The sequence below is a fragment of the Anas platyrhynchos genome, chromosome 2 (assembly GCF_047663525.1).
Source record: "Anas platyrhynchos isolate ZD024472 breed Pekin duck chromosome 2, IASCAAS_PekinDuck_T2T, whole genome shotgun sequence".
NCBI classification, from domain to species: Eukaryota; Metazoa; Chordata; class Aves; order Anseriformes; family Anatidae; genus Anas; species Anas platyrhynchos.
The window spans coordinates 132155436-132176009 of NC_092588.1; the positions used below are offsets into that span (position 1 = coordinate 132155436).

Consider the following 20574-nt stretch of genomic DNA (forward strand, 5'->3'; position numbering starts at 1 on the left):
GAGATCCTAGGAAGTGGACAAGTAGTAGAGTAACAAACGTGGTCTTCAGGAGATAAGGCTCTGGAATTTTCAGGCCACCGTTAGGCAGGATCCCATGGGAAATTGCACTGACATGCAGGGAGTCCTGGAGAGCTGGCTGATCTTCACATCCTTCCCTAAGCACAGGACTGGTACATCCCAGTTTGCAAGACAAGTAATTGTAGCAGGGGGCTGGCTAGGCTAAGAAGAAAGCTGTCTGAGCTTGAAGAGAAGGAAGTATACTGAAGCTGGACCTGGGCTACCCCAAAAAAATTAAACAGGATCACCAGGACACATACACAAAAGTCTAAAAAAAATATAGCTTTGCTGCTTATTAGTGCAGACAAGCTGGTGAGAAAGCTTAAGGGAAAGACAAAATTCCTACACCTAAACAGGAAGATTGAGTTACTGACTATTTGAACAAACCAAAAATATACATGGCTAAGTGACCAGATGGGATGCATCCAAGAATGGCAAGTGAGATGGTCTGTCATTGTTGAGCTGCTGTCTTTAAAAAGTTGTGACAATTGAGAGAAGTCACCAGTGACTGGAAAATCCAAATATCATGCCCATCTTCAGAAAGATCAAGGTACTACAGGCAAATAGGCTTTACCTTAGTCACCATGAAAATCAGGGAGCAAACACGTAACCTGCTTTTGGGTACTTGAGGAAAAAGAAAGTGACCAGGAATAGCTAATATGAATTTACCAAAGGCAAATCATTACCTATGACCTTGAGTGCCTTCTATAATGAGATGACTGACTCTGAAAGCAACTGACATAATATCCCTTGATTTTAGCAAGGCTTTCAATACAGTCTGAATGAAATTGAATTGATGGGTGAGTCAGTGAAAAATGGTCTGGATCACACAGCTTGAATCGTAGTAGTTGCTGCTTTAAAAACTAGTTGGTGCCTGGTTACAAGGAGCATTCCTTAAAGCCCAATACCAAATGTAGTGCTGTGTAACATCATCAACCACCTGGACAGTGGGATGGAAAGCATGCCCATCACTGTCATGCATAACACCAAAGCAAGGTCCAGGTGTTATGGTGGAAGGTGAAACTGTTAATTCAGAGACCTCAACAGATTGAATGAATAGATTGAGGGGAACTTCACAAAACTTGGCAAAGACAAATGCAAAGTCCTTCACCTGAGCTGTAAGGATTCTATACAGCAGAACATGCTGTGCACTGCTGGAGAGAAAGCAACTTTGCAGAAAATGACCTCGGAGACCTGGTAAACAAATTGAAAATACATATATATGTGTACATAGATATGCATGTGTGTTTAAAATGAGCACATTCACATTTCAAGTCTAAAACTATGATTTTCAATGCCTTTGTCTATTCTTACTCCCCACTAACATTTTCAAAACCTCTGTTTTGAAAACCCTGTCTCCCTTACCCTTTTGCCTAGTCTTCCTGTTGCACTGCACCCTGTTCTGTTGCAAAATCCAATACTATTGGAACCATAGCCTTTAACCCCACGCCATCTATGACAGACTTCTCTTAAGTTTACAGTAATCATTCCTATCCCTCTCTACCTCCTAGGATACTATGACTGGATAGTCATAGTATCATATTCTTCAGCCAAGTCTCCAGAACATGAGTACCTGAACTTTGTCCATCATGATGGACAACAGCTGCGGGGGGTTAGCCTGGCCAAGTACCTGAACTCCCACAGGTCTTGTCAAGAAAAATCTGCTCCAGAGTGGACTCTCCATGGGCTGGAGGCAGTATCAGCGATGGAGCACTTCCTCCCCCTGCTTCTTCACATTGGTGTTTCTCTTACTTTTCTTTACCTTCCTTCTCTGTTTATCTGGCATTTTCTGACCTTTCACAGAATCACAGAATCACAGAATTTCTAGGTTGGAAGAGACCTCAAGATCATCAAGTCCAACCTCTAACCTAACACTAACAGTCCCCACTAAACCATATCCCTAAGCTCTACATCTAAACGTGTTTTGAAGACTTCCAGGGATGGTGACTCCACCACTTCCCTGGGCAGCCTGTTCCAACGTCTAACAACCCTTTCAGTAAAGAAGTTCTTCCTAACATCTAACCTAAAACTCCCCTGGTGCAACTTAAGCCCATTCCCCCTCGTCCTGTCACCAGGCACGTGGGAGAACAGACCAACCCCCACCTCACTACAGCCTCCTTTAAGGTGTCTGTAGAGAGCAATAAGGTCGCCCCTGAGCCTCCTCTTCTCCAGGCTGAACAAGCCCAGCTCCCTCAGCCGCTCTTCGTAGGACTTGTTCTCCAGGCCCCTCACCAGCTTCGTCAGCCTTCTCTGGACTCGCTCAAGCACCTCGATGTCCTTTCTTATATATGTTTTCACAGAGGCACCACCCGCTGATGTGCTCAGTGTCCTGCAGGGGGTCCACTGCAGCTGGCTGGAACTGGATATATCCCCTAGCCTCTTCTCACAGAGGTTACCCCTGCAGCCCACACTGACAAAACCTTACTACCTACTCCCAACACACCAGTATGTGAAGAAATGCCAGTTAATCATTCTGGCTGTGAAATTTGGACTCAGCAAAAGATTACTTTCATATGCAGATATTTAAAATAATGTTAAAGAGAAGTATAAATATTAATTAAAACAACCCTTAGAGGTGAAAAGGATGATAAATCAAAGGAAAGGAAAATTAATCCTGTTGCCCCAAAGCACATTCATTTCTTGATGGAGGAAAAAAAAATAATAATAATCTCAAGTCCATTCTAGCATACAGGAAGTCAGGAATGGCAAGTTCTTAAAAGTTAGGAAAGTGTTGATTATTTTGCTGACAAGGAGCAGGTCTAACACATCACATTTGATAGACCTGTACAAAGGACTTGATGTTATCTAGACCTGGCATGTTGGACTTGCTGCTCATTTACAGATCAGCAAGGTAGTACATAAGTAGGAGGTTTGAAACCCTGAGTCTTGCGTATACTCTGCATTGACAGTTGGTGGACAGGTTGTAAATCAAATTAAATAAAACTAAACTGATGCAGCATCAAGAAAAGCATTGATTAACTTGATAAGTAGTAGTCCTTCTTTTCTCTTTTGCTTACTGAGTCAGGATAAAACCTGAGTCAGAACCTGGGCTTCCTTCATGTAGGAGATAGGTCATAAATCTTTAAAGAATTTAATACAGGTTTTTCATAGGATTCTGTAGCAAGGATGGAAGTGCACAAGAAAAGCTATTGATTAATAGCTGTGACAACAAGAGCTATAATGTCTATTGACAACTCTCTGGAAGTACTTAATGTTTCACACAATGACAAAGTAAAACTGTGTTGATAATGTAATTGTTCTCAACCAAACAAGGGAAGGACAGACAGAAATATAAGGTATTAATTACCTATAGGCCAAAAACAAGTATGGAAAAATCCCTGTGAAAGTAGTATTATTTAATAAGATAAATTCATTTGCAAGTTTTACTATGAAGCCTTTTAAACAATGGCTCAATGTTTTCTGATTGTTCTACATGATCTGTATCTGCCTTTGAAAGTTGTTATTATTATTTTGCACTGGGATGACATTTTTGTTAAATGTGGTCATGGATAATATTAGTCCATCATACCATCTTATTATCAGCAGCCACATAATGCCTACAACAATATTTAAGACTACATTTCTTCAAAAAATCTTTTCTGTCTTCCTTATGCATGGAGTACACTGCTAAACAATACTAAGAATGGAAATTTTAAGTTAAATGTATTGCTTCCTTCTGAAAATAAGTATTTCTTCTGAAAAGAAAAAAAAAAAAATCTGGTATCTTTTGTCCTCACAATCGAGACATTTTGTTGAACAGGAGAGCAGAATAGCAGGACTTATTTTGTTCCCTTATATCAATGCAAATTCCCACTAGTGTCAATGGAGGAACTGCAAGTGTAATGGATAAAGAATAAATCCTATCATGACCAATTTAAAAATATTATTTGGAGCTAATATACTCTGGAAAGAGAAAATCTTCCTGGCAGCCTTTCAGAAGTCCAAGAAACTGCAGTTATACCTCCCCTGCTATGTTTCAGTTGCTTGACATGCCTTTTTAATATGCTTAACTGACTTCAGTGTTCATAGGGAAACTGACAGAAACCCTCTATATTGAAATTCACATCTCCAGGGCAGATAAAACATCAACATTGTCAGTGTAAGCACAACTTTCTTTACCAGTTTGATTTGAAATCTACACAGACCACATCTCCTTAGGAGGCAGGAGGTAGCACTGACAATATGCACAGTGCTAGGAGGCAGATAAGAATCAACAGATTTTCATTTACAATCAAAGAGACATCACATGCTACCAGTGACAGTGATGGGCACAGGCCTGCTCTTCTTGCTCAGCACACAGGCCGAGGGCAGGGAGGGCTGACACCAGCATGGTGCCCACTACTGCCAGACACATGAGCCATGGCAGCTGCTTGGAGCAAGCTCCCCAAACTTCTGGAGCAAGTCCTTCTCCCCTCCCAGCAGCCTCAGAGGTCACGCCCTTCTTCCAGTCATGTATTCTGTTGTCATTGGCTGACCAGGCCAGACAACCTATAGGTTCACCTGGAAGTATGTTGCACATTGGAGGCCCTTCCCCCATGTACACAGGGATGCTTTTTAAAATATTATTGTTTTTGTTTGTTTGTTTGTTTTTCCAAGCATTACTTTATGTCAAGTTATTGCCATTTTATGTCAGGGACCTGCTATTTTATTAAAGGTCATACTACTGTGTAATAAGCTGATGGCCATTTCTTGAGACTGTTATACCCTTTGGGATCTGGGATGTGCTAAGATATGAAAATATATACACTTACATGCAATACATACAATATATACATATAAAGAATTATATGAGTGGACAAATACATGTAAATAGATATTATTATTTATACATATACATACAGTAAAATATATACTTATATACATGTGCGAATATATTTATTATATATATAAATATAAGCATTTTATATAGCTATAAAACATAGGTACAAAATGGCTAAAGCATTCTTTAATAAGAGTTAATGGAATGAATAATTAAAATTTAAATACAAATAGAAAGTAATAAAAAGTAAAAGGCTAGTTTGGGGTCCCCCACTTTACTAGGCATGTCAGGGGTGGGGAACTTCAAGAGGCTCCATCAGAAAGAGCAAGTGGATCAGGAAGAGCAATGGGGACTTCAAGAGCAAACAGCCCCTCAGGTGGCTGGAGCAGGGCACCTGTCACTTCTTATCCTGTACATCACTGGTACCTGCTCCATGTGCAGCTGTTGAAATTTCACCCCAACTCTTCAGTCAGTTACAGATTCTCCCTTATATTAGAAATTCTAGTGAAAACCTTCTGCTCTTATGTATTGTGTTTCATACTGCTTTTTGTTGATTGAGTCTATTCTGTTCAAAAATCAAACATAAATGGTAGTGCTTGTAGCAGAAATATGCCGTGATATATTTAACCTGTTTGTTTCAATACTAAAGTTTGTTCAAAAGATCTAAACACTAGCAAGTATTTCACCTGACCTTTTGTAGGAAATTGTTATTGTCTTTTCCTCTTTGAAAACAAATACTTTTATTTAAAAAAAACAAAGAAATAGTTCTGTTTATTAGTCTTATATTTGGAAAAAAAAAAAAAAAAGTCTCAGAATGAAATAGATACAACTAACTATGTATGTAAGTTTTTTTTGTTTTGTTTTGTTTTTTCTTATTCTAAGGTGATATCAGAACAGAAATTAGCTACAGTTCTTGTCCGAGAAATAAAGATCCATGAAAAGTTATCGGTGTTGCTAATTCTTTATATTGGAAAATACGAAGAAGTGATACAAATGCATTCTGTGACATGCTGTCCTGGTTTCAGCTAGGACAGAGTTAATTTTCTTCCCAGTAGCTGGTAGAATGCTATGTTTTGGCTTAGGATGTGCTGATAACACGCTGATGTTTTAATTGTTGCAGAGCAGTGCTTACACCAAGCCAAGGACGTCTCAGCTTCTTGCTCTGTCCTAACAATGGGCAGGCTGAGGGTGCAGCAGGAGCTGGGAGGGGACAGACCCAGGACAGCTGACCCAAACTAGCCAAAGGGGTATTCCATACCATCTGACGTCATGCTAAACAATATATAGGGGTGGCTAGCTGGGGGAGGGGGGCTGGACTGCTCGGGGTTAGGCAGGACATTGGTCAGTGGGTAGCAAGCAATTGCATTGTGCATCACTTTTTGTACACATTATTATTAGTAGTACTATTATCATCATTATTGTTATTATTATTATTATTGTTGTTGTTGTTGTTGTTGTTATTACTTTTCTGTCTTAATAAACTGTCTTTACCTCAACTCAAGGGCTTCACCTTCCCATTTCTCTCCCCCATCCCAGAGAGGGAGAGGGGAGGGTGAGCGAACAGCTGTGTGGTGTTTAGCTGCTGCCTGGGTTAAACCACAACAGTCCTTCTGGCGCCCAGCGTGGGGCTCGAAGGGTTGAGGTAACGGCAGATCTGACCAGAGTGTGTTAAACTAAAATTGGTATAAGTATTAGACCTGCTTAATAGTTGCTCGTCATATTGCTGATTGCTTTAATCTCAAGTCTGCTGCGCCTGTTTTCCAAATTGAGTATTATAGCACGTTATTTTCTGTATGTGCTCTCTGTCATGTTGTTTATTCTCTCCGGGCCCTGGTTTAAGATCATTATGGTACTGTGTGTTGTAACAGTGGCTTATGAGACAATGAAATATCTGGTCGTGACTCTAACTTGGTATTTGTACTTAGCAATGTTGTCGACTCTATACTTTGGAAAACATATCTCGGAAACTATTAGCAATTACACCTATTGCCTTTTTTCATCAGGGAGCCAGTCTGTGGAGGGGAAAGGGGAAGATATTTTTTCTTACTCATTCACTCTCCCTTTCTCCTTCACCACCCCCTTATCCTCCTTGATCACTCTCCCTTTCTCCTTTACCACCCTCTTATCCTCAGAGCTTGTTACAATAATTCTCCAAGATACTGAGTATCCTTGGGATACTCAGACCAGCATGGTCTTGTTATGTCTCCTGAATGTGCTTCAGGTTTTGTTTAAAGAACTACTTAGGAATCTCATCCAGAGGTCTGTCTTGAGGCAGGATAGTTGTGAGTGGAGGGGGTATGGGAAGATATGGGCAGGTTTCTAGAGCAGTGGGCACCTCCAGTGTTTTGGAAATTCACCCCTGAACAACTGCAAAATCCTAAAAAACTGGTAGAATACTTGAAAAAAAGGTGTCATGACTCTGGCAGTTCCAAAGTGACACAAATCATTGTAACATGCTGGGGTCTGGCTCATGGCTATCAAGCTGCAATTGATACTACTATCAACTTAGTGCCAGACCCTGCGGCCACTCCAAGTCCTGTGACAGATCCAACGGTCACTCCGACCCCTACGATGGACCCTGCAGCTGCTCCAGTTCCATCTCCTGCAGCCGCTCCAGCTCCAGCTCCTGCAGCCACTCCAGCTCCAGCTCCTGTAGTTGCTCCAGTTCCAGCTCCTGCAGCTGCTCCAAGTCCAGTTCCTGCAGCCACTCCAGCTCCTGTAGCTGGGTCAGAGAAACGAGCAGTAGCAGTGCAAGTTGCCCCTGTAGAGAAGGTGATAAAATGGTATAGAGATTCAGGTCGTTTAGAATGCAGAGTCTTCTGCCAAGTCTAGGTATAGAGATAATGATGCTGGGCCATCAGGGATTCAGGAGGAGGAAGACGAGGATGCTGAAAAATCAACAGTAACTACCCGAAACCTATACCAGCATGAGCTACGGGATGTGCAAAAAGATTTTGGTCGTTGCATTGGTGAGCAGCTTGTCACCTGGCTGCTCCAGTGCTGGGATACTGGAGCCAATTGTGTGGAATTAGAGGGCAGGGAAGCCAGGTGGCAGGGCTCCCTTGCTAGAGACGCAGGCATTGACAAAGCAATTGCAGATGGAGCACAATCTCACAACCTCTGGAGGCGTCTCCTCTCAGCTGTGAGGGAAAGGTATCCCTTCAAGGAAGAACTTGGATGTCTACCAGGCAGGTGGACCACTATGGAGAAGGGAATCCAGTACCTGAGGGAATTAGCCATACACGAGTTGATTTATGAGGACCCAGACCTCAGACAATCCACAGATCCAGATGAAGTCAGGTGTATACAACCCATGTGGCGGAAGTTTGTACGGAGTGCACCATCATCATATGCCAACTCATTGGCAATAATGGCCTGGAAAGATGATGAGGAACCCACAGTGGATGAAGTGGCTAAACAACTTTGGCAGTACGAAGAAAGTCTCTCCTCTTCCTTACAGGCCTGTGTCTCAGCTGTGGAGAAACTTTCTAAAGAGTTCCATCAACTTAAAGAGAATCTATCTTCCTCCCCACCTGAACAAACCAGTGACCACCAACTAAAAGAGGACACTTGGGAGAAACTTTCTGAAAAGGTTTACCAACTTGAAGAGAGATTATTTTCCTCCCCACCTGTACAAACCAGTGTCTCAACTATCAGGGGTAAGCGTTCATCCGCACAAGGAAGATGATATGGTGGGTACACACCCTATGCCACCCTGTGGTTTTACATATGAAACCATGGAGAGGACATGAAAAAATGGGATGGAAAATCTACCGTGACCCTAGAGGCATGGGTACGTGAGTTGCAAAAGAAAACAATTGGGAAAAAGGCATTCTCTGAAAAGTTTGCTGCTCCAACTTCCATCAGACAGTCTTTCAAACACAAAAACGAAGAAGATTCTGACCAGCATTAGGGGGGCCCTGCCTCCAGCCAGGGGGAGGAGAGGGATAATCGAGTTTATTGGACTGTGTGGGTTCGATGGCCTGGCACGTCAGATGCACAGAAGTATAAGGCTTTAGTAGACACTGGTGCACAATGTACTCTAATGCCATCAAGCTATAAAGGGCCAGAGCCCATCTGTATTTATGGAGTGACAGTGGGATCTCAGCAGTTAACTGTATTGGAGGCTGAAGTGAGTCTGACTGGGAATGAGTGGCAAAAGCACTGTATTGTGACTGGCCCGGATGCTCTGTGTATCCTTGGCGTAGACTATCTTAGAAGAGGATATTTCAAGGACCCAAAAGGGTTCCGGTTGGCCAGACTGCTCGGGGTTAGGCTGGGCATCGGTCAGCAGGTAGCGAGCAATTGCATTGTGCATCACTTGTTTGTACACATTATTAGTAGTAGTACTATTACCATTATTATTGTTATTATTATTTTCCTGTCTTAATAAACTGTCTTTACCTCAACTCACAGGCTTCACTTTCCCATTTCTCTCCCCCATCCCAGAGAGGGAGGGGGGAGGGTGAGGGAACAGCTGCGTGGTGTTTAGCTGCTGGCCAGGTTAAACCATGACACATGCCATTGCAGTAATAAAGCTCTTATAGTCAACAAACCACAAAGGCAAATTTTGAAAGGCACACAATTACATTCTCAGCACATGGTCATACAGTAGGGGGGTGCAATATAGCTTAGGTTTAGATTTCCTTCAGAAATCTTCAGTTATTCGTGAACTTCTGTTTTAATATTCATTAGCCATCCTTCTGCTGACAGAAATAAAATAATAAAAAAATAAAATAAATAATAAAATAATAAAAAATAATAAAATAAATAAAATAAAAAAATAAATAAAATAAAAATGTTCAATGCAAGCTTCTTATCAGTTAAGGAAACTGAGAGAATGGGGAACCATCTTAACATTCATACAGCCCTATGTTTTCTTTTTGATGTTATGTGCCCTTCAGCCTTAAAAATTTAATGTAGACAGAGTGTGTGGGACACTGAAAATATTCATCATGAAGCAGGTCTCCAGTGCCATAGTAAAAATAAATAAATAAATAGTGTGTTCTGTGGTCACAATCAACTACATAATATTTTTGAAAATTTTGCTGATGCACATACCAGCATACTTATGGGATCCAAATGTACATTGTTTGGACTTGTATAAAAACACTCTAAATAAGACAGAAATCTCTCTTGCGCACGCCCTCTCTCTCTCTTTCTCTCTCATAATGGAAATTAAGTTTATCCAGAATGACTAGAACTACAAATGGTTGAAGGGCTTTAACCTAGATAAGTATGTTTGGTTCAAAGGATTGGAACATGACCTGGAACAAACTTAAGGAGCTTCTCAAGAATCCTTGTGCCAAGACATCAGCATACTCACATGAATACACTGTCAATAAATTATTTATTTTCACAATCTAACATTTTAGAACTGGATAGGATCTTTCTTGGTTGGATTTATACTGCCCAGAATTAAGTCCATCAGCAAAGACTTACTTTTCATGATTGGAGAAGTTTGTTATAAACTGAGACTCCCACTCATGAATATTAACGTGTTTTGCAATGGAGAGCATCTGGCTTATATCTGAAATAATTATTATCTTCTTCTGACACATTTATGAGTTTTCCCTTCATTAATTTTTATCTGAGAAATATTCACTGCTATGGTAGGGTAGTTTTAGAACAAACACCTGGTTTTTACAACTCTTATCAGAAATTTGCAAGGTTTCAGGCAGTGAACAGCTTAAACTTAATTAAGTGAAAAACTTAACCCTTTGGGCCATCTTTTGAAGTGTCTCAGTGATACCCTTTCCAGTACCTTTGAAGGGTAATTTTTTTTTCCTTCATTCCATATATGTTGTTCTCCCTCAGTGACTCATATCTTAAAAGGTACTATTACTTTCTGCAACCCTAGAAGTAGTAGAAAGTGGAGTATGGAATGGAAGTCACTAAAAGATCTGGAAGATTTGAAACCTTTGCCAAGATTCAAAATTTATTTCTGAATCATTGTCTTTCCAAGTGCAATCACAGAGAGAATTTACTGCCTTTGCACTGCCCTATGGCCAAACCTCTATATATTTCCCTGTATCCCTGTTAATAACCTCTTTCAAAGAAACCTTGAAATGTCTTGAAATGTACTTTTAAAATTTTTTTTTTCAGATGGTTCACAACAGCTGGCAGTAACCATTAAAAGTATCTCAGCTACATCCCTTAAGTCAGTAAAAAGTACTACATGAAAAAATGCAAAATAATTATTCTAAGAGCACAACAGAATTCAACAAAATTATTTATCAGGTCAAAAAATACATAAAATAATAGACATCTTTTGAAAGTGTAGTAAGAATGATCTGAAGCTGATGATAGAGTTGTTTGCTTTACCTCAACCACCTTGTGAAATACACTGAGTGCAACCTCTCTTACAGAAAGTCCTCTCTTACAGAACTCCAATAAAACATCAGAAGATATTAAAATAATATAAGGCCTAATACATACAGCCTCATAACATAGCCAAATCATGATGGTATTCTGCATATGATGTACTTCTCATTTTTATTGCACATGTAAATATATATTGCTTCATGCAAAAGAAAAAATCTACAGAAAACAAAACTTGAGTTTTCAAAGTCAAACATTCAATGTTAGAATTAAAATCTATATCAGAAAATAGCTTGATATTTGAGGAAGGACTAAAAATTCAGATTAACTATCCTAGTGACAAAACATAGTCTTTTGTCATCATTCCAAGTCATGGTGTAATGTTCCCTCTGAGAACTAGGAGTAATATTGTGTATTCAGTTTTGATTAGTCCAGCCTCTGCTTGCTTTCAAACAAAGTTTGGTTAATGCTCCTTCATACATGTAGCTGAAAGTTTGAAATTTTTGTTTTCTCTTGTCATCTTCAAATTACAAGTTTCAACTTCTAATTTCAAAATATTTCTTTCTATACATATATAAAAAAAGAATATATATACTCTCTATATATTTGATCTCTATAGGTACATTAAAGGAGGCTGTAGCAAGGTGGGGATTGGTCTATTCTTCCATGTGCCTGGCCAGAGGACAAAGGGGAACGGGCTAAAGTTGCAACAGGGGAGGTTTAGGTTGGACATTAGGAAAAACTTCTTTACCAAAAGGGTTGTTAGGTACGGGAATGGGCTGCCCAGGGAAGCGGTTGAGTCACCATCCCTGGATGTCCTTAAAAGACATTTAGACATAGAGCTCAGTGATATGGCTTAGTGGAGGACCTGTTAGTGTTAGATCAGAGGTTGGAAGAGACCTCCAAGATCATAGAGTCTAATCTAGGTGATTCTGTTGCAGTCTCCAAGCTCAGAGCCAACCACTTATTAGTCTGGCACAATGGATTTTTGTGTTCCTTGCACTAGCTGTTCCTTCACCTCCTCTTCAGATACAAGGACACGCGTCTCTTTCATGCTCCTTCAGGAGTAAACAAGCCAGGAGAGATTAAAGCCTCTTTCTTCAGGTCAGTAAGATCCCTGCCTTTGGTTTCAGTGAGAATTCAGGCCCTAACAACTCAAGTGTCTTCTGGATGGTGCTTCATCTGGGTAGGATAATTTCATTTCCCTTTGGAAGACTTACAAGGAAGACTTACACCAGAAGACGTTCTTCTCACTGCAGGACAGTTAAGCCCCACAAAGTGTCCCTAAAAAAGCGCCAAAAAGTACTTACAAATTAGTTTTACATGTTGGCATCATTTACTTGTCTAATCTTGCATTCAGGGCTTGATCTATCTGGAGGGGAACATGTAATGCCATGCAAGGTTGTTTAGTTGTATGACTGACAATGGGACTTTAAAAGTTTGAACTGCTTATATAGAAGCAAAATACAGAAGAACATACTATCCCCAAGGGAAACATAGAAAAATGCCTGTTGCTTCTTAGGTTTAAAGTTTTCCCATAAAAGGTGTAAGCATCTGTTGAGGTGTCAGAAGAGGTGTAATCAGCTGTTTGAGTACAATTCTCATGTATACATAAACATTTCCCTCTTCACTTTCCAACTTGGAGTGCAACACTTTTCATCATACTCTTAGCTCAGGATTCTGATTCTAACCATGGTTCCTAGTGCAGAGAACTTTTCCAGAGAAGAGAGAAGCAAAGCAGTCCTGACTGTTTTGAATGAGATGGAGATAGCAAACAAGTGCAAAAGAAAATAAACCTGTGGAAATGTTTTCCAAGAATTGTCATAGTCCAAAAGTGTTAAATTGGTTCAATCCCTGAAAGTTAATTAGTGTAAACTCAGGTTGCATCACTGAACTTGAAGTAGTAGGATAAACTTGCACCATTGCAGACCCTCAGTCACGGATTAAATTGCCATTGCCTCTAACTCTATACAAGAATGAAAGAGAAAAGCACACTTTTCTACTTCGTCAGCTACTGGCAGACCTAGAGAGAGGAAAAAAAATATTTAAGAAATAATGTTGTTTTAAGGCATTTCTCCAAATCTGTAATATTTGGTAGTAAGCAGACAACAAATGAAAGGAAACAGTAGAAGGTACTTGCATGGCCTTAATTTATGTGGCAATTGAATACAAGAACAACTTGCAATGATTTCAAAGTGCCTTCCACCATTCACCCTTGGGACTCTGGGAACCAGATGTTCTCACCCTCTCCCTGCCACACATAACTCTCCTACCTCTCAACACATCTGTGCATGACACTCCTTAGGATTTCTTTAAGATTTGACAAAACCTCAAGTGCATTCTGGAGACAAACTGAGAAGAACATGTTTGTCTGAACATCCCAAGCATAGTCAGAGCTTTGCAAGGCTACCATAACTTTCCTGGAGGAGAAGAAAGGGAGAATGAGCAAGTGGTTATACAAATCTTCCCCTGACCCTACCTCAGAAACTATTAACAATGACACCTTTCACACTTTTTCTTCAGTGAGCCCATCTATGGGGGGACCAGGACTGGGGACTTTTCTGAGGGTGACAGATAGGAGGGGTCTCCCCGCCCCTGCCGTTGCTCAGCAGCCCTCTCCTATGTCCCGACAAAGGGTAGAGGCTGCCCCCATTGTACGCATGCAGAACAGAGGGCCAGACTGTCCGCAGGAGACAAGGGGCTGGACCCTTGTCTTGGAGCAGAAAGAGACATCTGCCTCCGATACCCACACTGCCACCTACCCCCACAGTATCCCTGGGAAATAGATCTGAGGCTCTCAGGGAGGTTGCGGAAGAGGCTGAGGGTCTGGACAGTAGTCCAAACCCAGGAAGCAACCCCAAGAAGAGAGTCAAGACTGGGGGAAGTGCAAAACATAAAGATCAGGGCTGGATGGACTCTGGGGACCAGATATTCTCACCCTCTCCCTGCCACACATAACTCTCCTACCTCTCAACATATCTGTGCGTGACACTCCTTAGGATTTCTTTAACCTTTGACAAAACCTCAAGTGTGTTCTGGAGACATACTGAGAAGAACGTGCTCATCTGAACATCCCAAGCATAGTCAGAGCTTTGCAAGGCTACCATAACTCACCTGGAAGAGAATAAAGGGCAAATGAACAAGTGGGTATACAAATCTTCCCCTGACCCTACCTCAGAAACTATTAACAATGACACCTTTCACCATTTTTCTTCAGGTAGCTATCCATGGAGGGGTCGGTGGAGATAGCCAACAGTAATTTCTTTCTATCAAGTTATCTCCTTGAAACTTTAACTTCTACTTGTAGTAGTTTGAGGTCTTTAGACTTGTGCGTTTTGAGAACAGCCTTTCTTTTACAAACAGCACATTCTCACAATTAACACTTTGCAAAAGTAATGATAACATCACCGATATCTACCCAGATCTGTTTCTTCTTACCACAAAGCAAGGTAAGAATTCACAGTAACGCACTTTTTCCATACAATCTGTTGTTCAATGTTAACAAGTACTTATAAATATTCTTCAAAGTCAGCCTTACCTGCATGCACTTAAGCTTCTGAGGTTGTTTCATTATTTTATATATTTTATTTTTTTTTAGGGCTGGGAAGGAAGCTTAGAATCCATGTAGAGTAACTTCATGGAAGACAGACAAGGTGAAGGAAACACTCAAACTCCCCAGCATGAAACAACCGCAGAACCCAGCAACACTTACCTGCCAGCTTCTGAACTTAAGTCACTGCCAAAGTACTTCCCAGTGAAGTAGTACCACCAGGGTTTTACTGTACTGAGAAGGTACCACCAACGTAACTAGCTCTTATAGTCTCTAAAAAAATTTCACAGAAACAGCAGAAAACATGAAGAAAAAACAGCCTGCTGGAGAACACTAAGTCCATTCCACCAGGACAGTAGAAAAGCACCCTAAGTAACCTGACCCTCAAGTTCCCCTAGAAAGGCAATTCCCCACAACTCCTCATTCTTCCTATATAGCAAAGGTCATATGATCCACAGCTGGCAGAGTTCACTTAACAAGGGTGGAGCCAAGAGACCTTGTGGAATAGGCTCATCTACCTGGCTTCAATGTTTTAAGGTTAATTGCTCCTTATCACTAAGAGAAATAACCTGACAAGGGGCTTAGTGGTTAGAGTTGACCTAATGAATTAACTACAAAAGGTGCACATGGGTCATATTTCTGTTAGTCATTCAGTGAGGAAAATTAGTACAGAGCCTGTTAAAATAAGATAAATAAACATAAATAAGAGAAATAAATAAAAGAAAAAAGAAAATGACCTTAAAGTCAAAATTGCTGTCATAGATTTTCATCTGTCTAGTCATGACAGATAAAGAATATAGCAATCAGAATGACTTTTCTTGACATTAATGTTATTTAAATTTGCTTTTCTGAGATCTCTTCTTTATACACGACTTTTCAAAATCTAGCGCCATGACCTCTGTCTACAGTATTTACTTTGGTTGCATATAAACTATCACGTATAAATGCCAGGATTCGGATCTCACTCCTTATTCAGGTCAAGGACCGGGCTGAAAGTTTTGGCTTTAATTTGGTTACATAACTACATTGCTGTTGTTGTGGTTTCCCCCGGCCGGCAGCTAATCACCACACAGCTGTTTGCCCCCCCTCCCCCCTCCCTCTCTGGGATGGAAGAGAGAAATAGGAAAATGAAGCCTGTGGGTCGAGACAGAGACAGTTTATTAAGGCAGGAAAAAAAAAATAATAACAATAATAATACTGCTACTACTAATGTGTACAAACAAGTGATGCACAATGCAATTGCTCACTACCTGCTGACCAATGCCCAGCCTATCCCCGAGCAGACGGCCCCCCCATCCCAGCTAGCCACCCCTATATATTATTTAGCATGACGTCAGATGGTATGGAAATAACCCTTTGGCCAGCTTGGGTCAGCTGTCCTGGGTCTGTCCCCTCCCAGCTCCTGTTGCACCCCTAGCCTGCCCACTGGCAGGACAGAGCAAGAAGCTGAAAAGTCCTTGGCTTAGGGTAAGCACTGCTCTGCAACAATTAAAACATCAGCATGGTATCAACACTCTTTTCATCCTAATCCGCAACATAGCACCCTACCAGCTCCTAGAAGGAAAATTAACTCTATCTTAGCTGAAACCAGGACAACTGTTTTCTGGCAGGTCATGGGAAGAAGATTGGCTGGCTTGGGGGAGCTTCTGTACACATGGCTTTCAGGCTGCAGCCAAAGTGTTCCTCTAGATCTGGAAGTCTGAAGATGGTTGAGTGGTTAGAAAGCTGCCTGGCAGAGAAGGACCTGGGAGTATTGGTGGATAGTGGGCTGAATACAAGCCAGCAGTGTGCTCAGGTGGCCAAGAAGGCCAACAGCATCCTGGCTTGTATAAGAAGCAGTGTGGCCAGCAGGTCTAGGGAAGTGATTGTCCCCCTGTACTCGGCTCTGGGGAGGCCACACCTCAAGTAGTGTGCTCAGATTTGGGCCCCTCACTACAAGAAGGACACGGAGGTGCTCAAAAGAGTCCAGAGAAGGGCGACGAAGCTGGTGAGGGGTCTAGAGAACAAGTCCTATGAGGAGCGTCTGAGGGAGCTGGTTTTTTTCAGCCTGGAGACAAGGAAGCTCAGGGGCCACCTTATTGCTCTTTATAAGTACCTTAAAGGAGGCTGTAGAGAGGTGGGGGTTGGTCTATTCTGCCACGTGCCCGGTGACAGGTTGAGGGGCAACGTGCTAAAGCTGCACCAGGGGTGTTTTAGGTTAGATGTTAGGAAGAACTTCTTTATTGAGTGGGTTGTTACGCATTGGAATGGGCTGCCCAGGGAAGTGGTGGAGTCACCATCCCTGGAGGTCTTTAAAAGACGTTTAGATGTTGAACTTAGTGATATGGTTTAGTGGAGGACTTGTTAGTGTTAGGTCAGAGGTTGGACTCAATGATCTTGAGGTCTCTTCCAACCTAGACAATTCTGTGATTCTGTGAAAATTTACTCAAAAATTCAATTTTTACTCTGTTAGATTTTCTCATTTGTAGGAATAAAGGCGAAGATATATTTGTGACTAGCAAAACAATCTAAACATCACAAAACAATTATTTCTACCAGGAATAACACTGCCCAGATCCTGATTAACTGAATGAGCTATTTTCAGTATTATTTCATCATTGCTTTTCATAAATCCTTATTTACTTAACACAGTAACCTTCTCATATCAAGAAAACAGTCAAGATCCATAAATACTTTTAATAAAAATCAAGCCATAAATATTTGGCTATTTCCCTTGCTCTCTTTTCTCTATCTGTTTTTTTTTGTTTGTTTTGTTTTGTTTTTTTTTTTTTCATTATAATAGAGATATTTCTGCATATGTCTTCTGTGCTGTATCAAGTGAAAAGACTGGAGAAGATAATACAATTATCGGTTAACTGTTCTCTGTAACACAGGACTGCTACAGATGTTCAAATACTGCAGTTATTACTCAAACTTCTACAAAGCAGTACCAACAATAAGTCAAAAGGGTTAGGTTTCAACTAAAAAACTTGTTCCTGGGTTCCAGAGTAGACATAAAAAAGTGCTCACCAAAACTCATCTTGCTCAGGCTATCATTAACCATTAGGTTAGTATATATATAGTTAGTTAGTTAGTATAGTAATTAGGTAGTTGGGGTGTCACAACAAGTACATTTTAACCTTCTTTAAAGTAATATACAATTTGGGAACTTATGAGAATGTTAACCATTGCACTCCTGACAACACAATAACCTTCTGTTGATATATCGATATATTGAATCTACTTCACCTTAGCCAATGAGAACTGAATGGTAGGTCTCCATTTTAGTTACTGTATTTGAAAACTTCAGAGGTTTTCCTGCTGGAGTTCTATAGGAAAGACGGATAGCAGAAGCCTGGAGTGGGTTGTATCAATTGCTTCCTTATCATCTCTCAACACAGGTCAGCACAGTGACACTCAGCTGCACATAAATGAAGACGCATATCAACAGAAGTAAAAACATGTTTCAGAGCACAATTACAGAAATTAAAAACTTTCTTTTAAACAAATCTACTCAACTTTTTCATAAAATGCCTTTTGTTTTTGATTAGAATGTTTTTTGTATCTTTTTTTTGTTATTGTTGGTTTTGTGATTCATTGTTTAGCAGCTTAGAAGCAAAATTTTCCTTTGTTCACACACCATCTGAAAAGTGAGTTTTTTCAAACACACTGAGTGTTGATCCAACTATCTCTGTTCGTGTCAATATGAGCCTTACCTCTGACTCTGACAGAGTGGATTTTTTTTATATGTATTATTTTCTGTTCCTTCTAATTGAAGTTCTTTCCAAAAAAAGCAAAAGTTTCTGTGTTGGAAACAATGTTGGGAAGGATGAATTTAACTATGTGCATGCACTTCAGCACCTGAAGCTAGGAATTAGCAGGTAGGAATAGTGGTAGTGCATGTTCTCCGTGCTAAGAAATAGCATTACAAATAGCAGAGTGTAGTCTGTGTAAGACTACATTTCTTTTCTGATCTGATTTCTCTACCCTCTACTATCAGATACTCTGCGGTAATTGTGCCCACTTTTCTGCCCATCTTTTGCCTTTGCTGTTTAAAGCATAGATTGCCAAAAACAGTCCTTTTTATACAGCATTAAAATGTTCAAGACAATGCAGCTCCAGTTTACTTTGAAGCATGTAAACACTACTGTAATACAAATACATACTATTATGTAGTGAAAAATACAGTTGTGTTCTAAGGTAAGCATGTAAGGTAATGGAAATAAAGAAGCTGACAAATTATAACAAATCCATTATAATCAATAATTTCCTTACTTGTTTCAATGAAAAAATATCTTACTAGGTAATTTGAGTCAAAGCTGATGAGGAATATGCCACATGAACAGTTTTATGAGGGAAAATGTATTTTCCTTTGTAGTGGGTTTATGTGGCAAGGTTTTGGTAGCAGGGGGCCATAGGGGTGGTTTCTGTGAGAAAGATCTAGAAGCTGCCCCATGTTTGGGAAGGGCCCCATTGTTTTCCAGAGCTGAGCCAATAAGCGATGTTGTTTTGTGCCTCTGTGAGAGCATATGTAAGACAGGGAAAAAAATGCTGCACCACACAGCAGCTGGGAGAGTGAAGGGAGTGAGGAACTGCCTTGCAGGCATCAAGGTCAGTGTAGAAGGAGGGGGAGAGGTGCTCTAGGTGCTGGAGCAGAATTCCCCTGCGGCCTGTGGTGAGGACCATGGTGAAGCAGGATGTCCCCCTGCAGCCCATGGAGTACCACAGTGGAGCAGGGGTCCACGCTGCAGGCCGTGGAGGAGACCACGGTGGAGCAGGTGGCCCTGCACCAATGGAGATCTGCCGCCTGTGGAAGACCCCTGCCGGAGCAGATTCCGGGCTGGACCTGTAGCCCGTGGAGAGGAGCCCATGCAGGAGCAGGTGACCTGGCAGGAGCTGCTGCCCGTGGGGAAGCCAAGTTGGAGCAGTTTTCTCCTGAGGGATGGACCCCGTGGTACGGACCCATATCTGGAGCAGCTCTGGAAGAGCTGCTGCCTGTGGGAAGCCCACGCCGGATCAGTTCATCAAGGACTGTATCCCGTGGGTGGGACCCCACAGCACAGGGGACGAGAGTGACCGAGAAGGAGCGGCAGAGAAGAAGCACTGTAGACTGACCATAACCCCCATTCCCCCGTTCCCCTGTGCCGCTCGGGGGGAGGAGGTGGAAGAGGGTGGATGGGGGGGAAGGTGCTTTTGTTTTTTTTTTCCTTTGTTTCTCACTTCTCTCGCTTGTTAGTAATAGGCAATAAATCTTACTATCTCCTTATGCTGAGTCTGTTTTGACTATTACAATAATTACTGAGTGATTTTCTCATCCTTGTCTCAACCTTTGAGCCCTTTTCACATATTTTCTCCCCATTCCTCTTTGAGGAGGGGAAGTGAGAGAGCGGCTGTGGTAGAGCTTGGCTGCCCACTCAAGTGGAACCACGACACTGACCACCTTTATAATGAAAAAGTTTATTCTTTATGAAACTACCTGGTGCTCACTATCAGATCAAGACCATTTAGTGCATTTCTTTCTCCTTGCTAGGGACCTACTACTATGAGTACAAAGTGCTGTACTCCGATACATCTTACCGTCCTCTGAAGGAGTACCATCCTGAGGTGAGAGTGTGGCACAAACCTCTTCAGAGATAAGGTCTCTCAGGTTTTGAATTAGATTGTACAGTGTATTCAAGACCAGATGATTCTTTAAAAAATATTTGATGTTTCCTTCAAAAACATATATTTTTTCTTTTAAAATCATGGGTTTATGTGCCTTTGATGGCTTTTTGGCATCTGATTCCAGAAAAGGTTCTTAGAAGTTGATTAGGAGATGATCAAGTTTACTTTCTGGCAGTCTTAAGAGAGTGGCTGTGAAAAAAAGTGCAGTCTCATGCTCCTTGGTTGCTAGTTTTAGGCACTTACA

The 20574-nt window shown here is 41.1% G+C and overlaps 1 long non-coding RNA gene across 1 annotated transcript; it reads right to left on the minus strand.

Moving 5' to 3' along the window:
- Nucleotides 1-12332: 12332 nt before the first annotated feature.
- LOC106016727 (uncharacterized) lies at nucleotides 12333-15099 on the minus strand. The gene is made up of 4 exons (XR_001189640.5): nucleotides 14850-15099; nucleotides 14105-14251; nucleotides 13411-13557; nucleotides 12333-13160 (listed from the first exon to the last, which is right to left on the minus strand). It is a non-coding gene; the product is annotated as an uncharacterized lncRNA (long non-coding RNA).
- Nucleotides 15100-20574: the final 5475 nt, after the last annotated feature.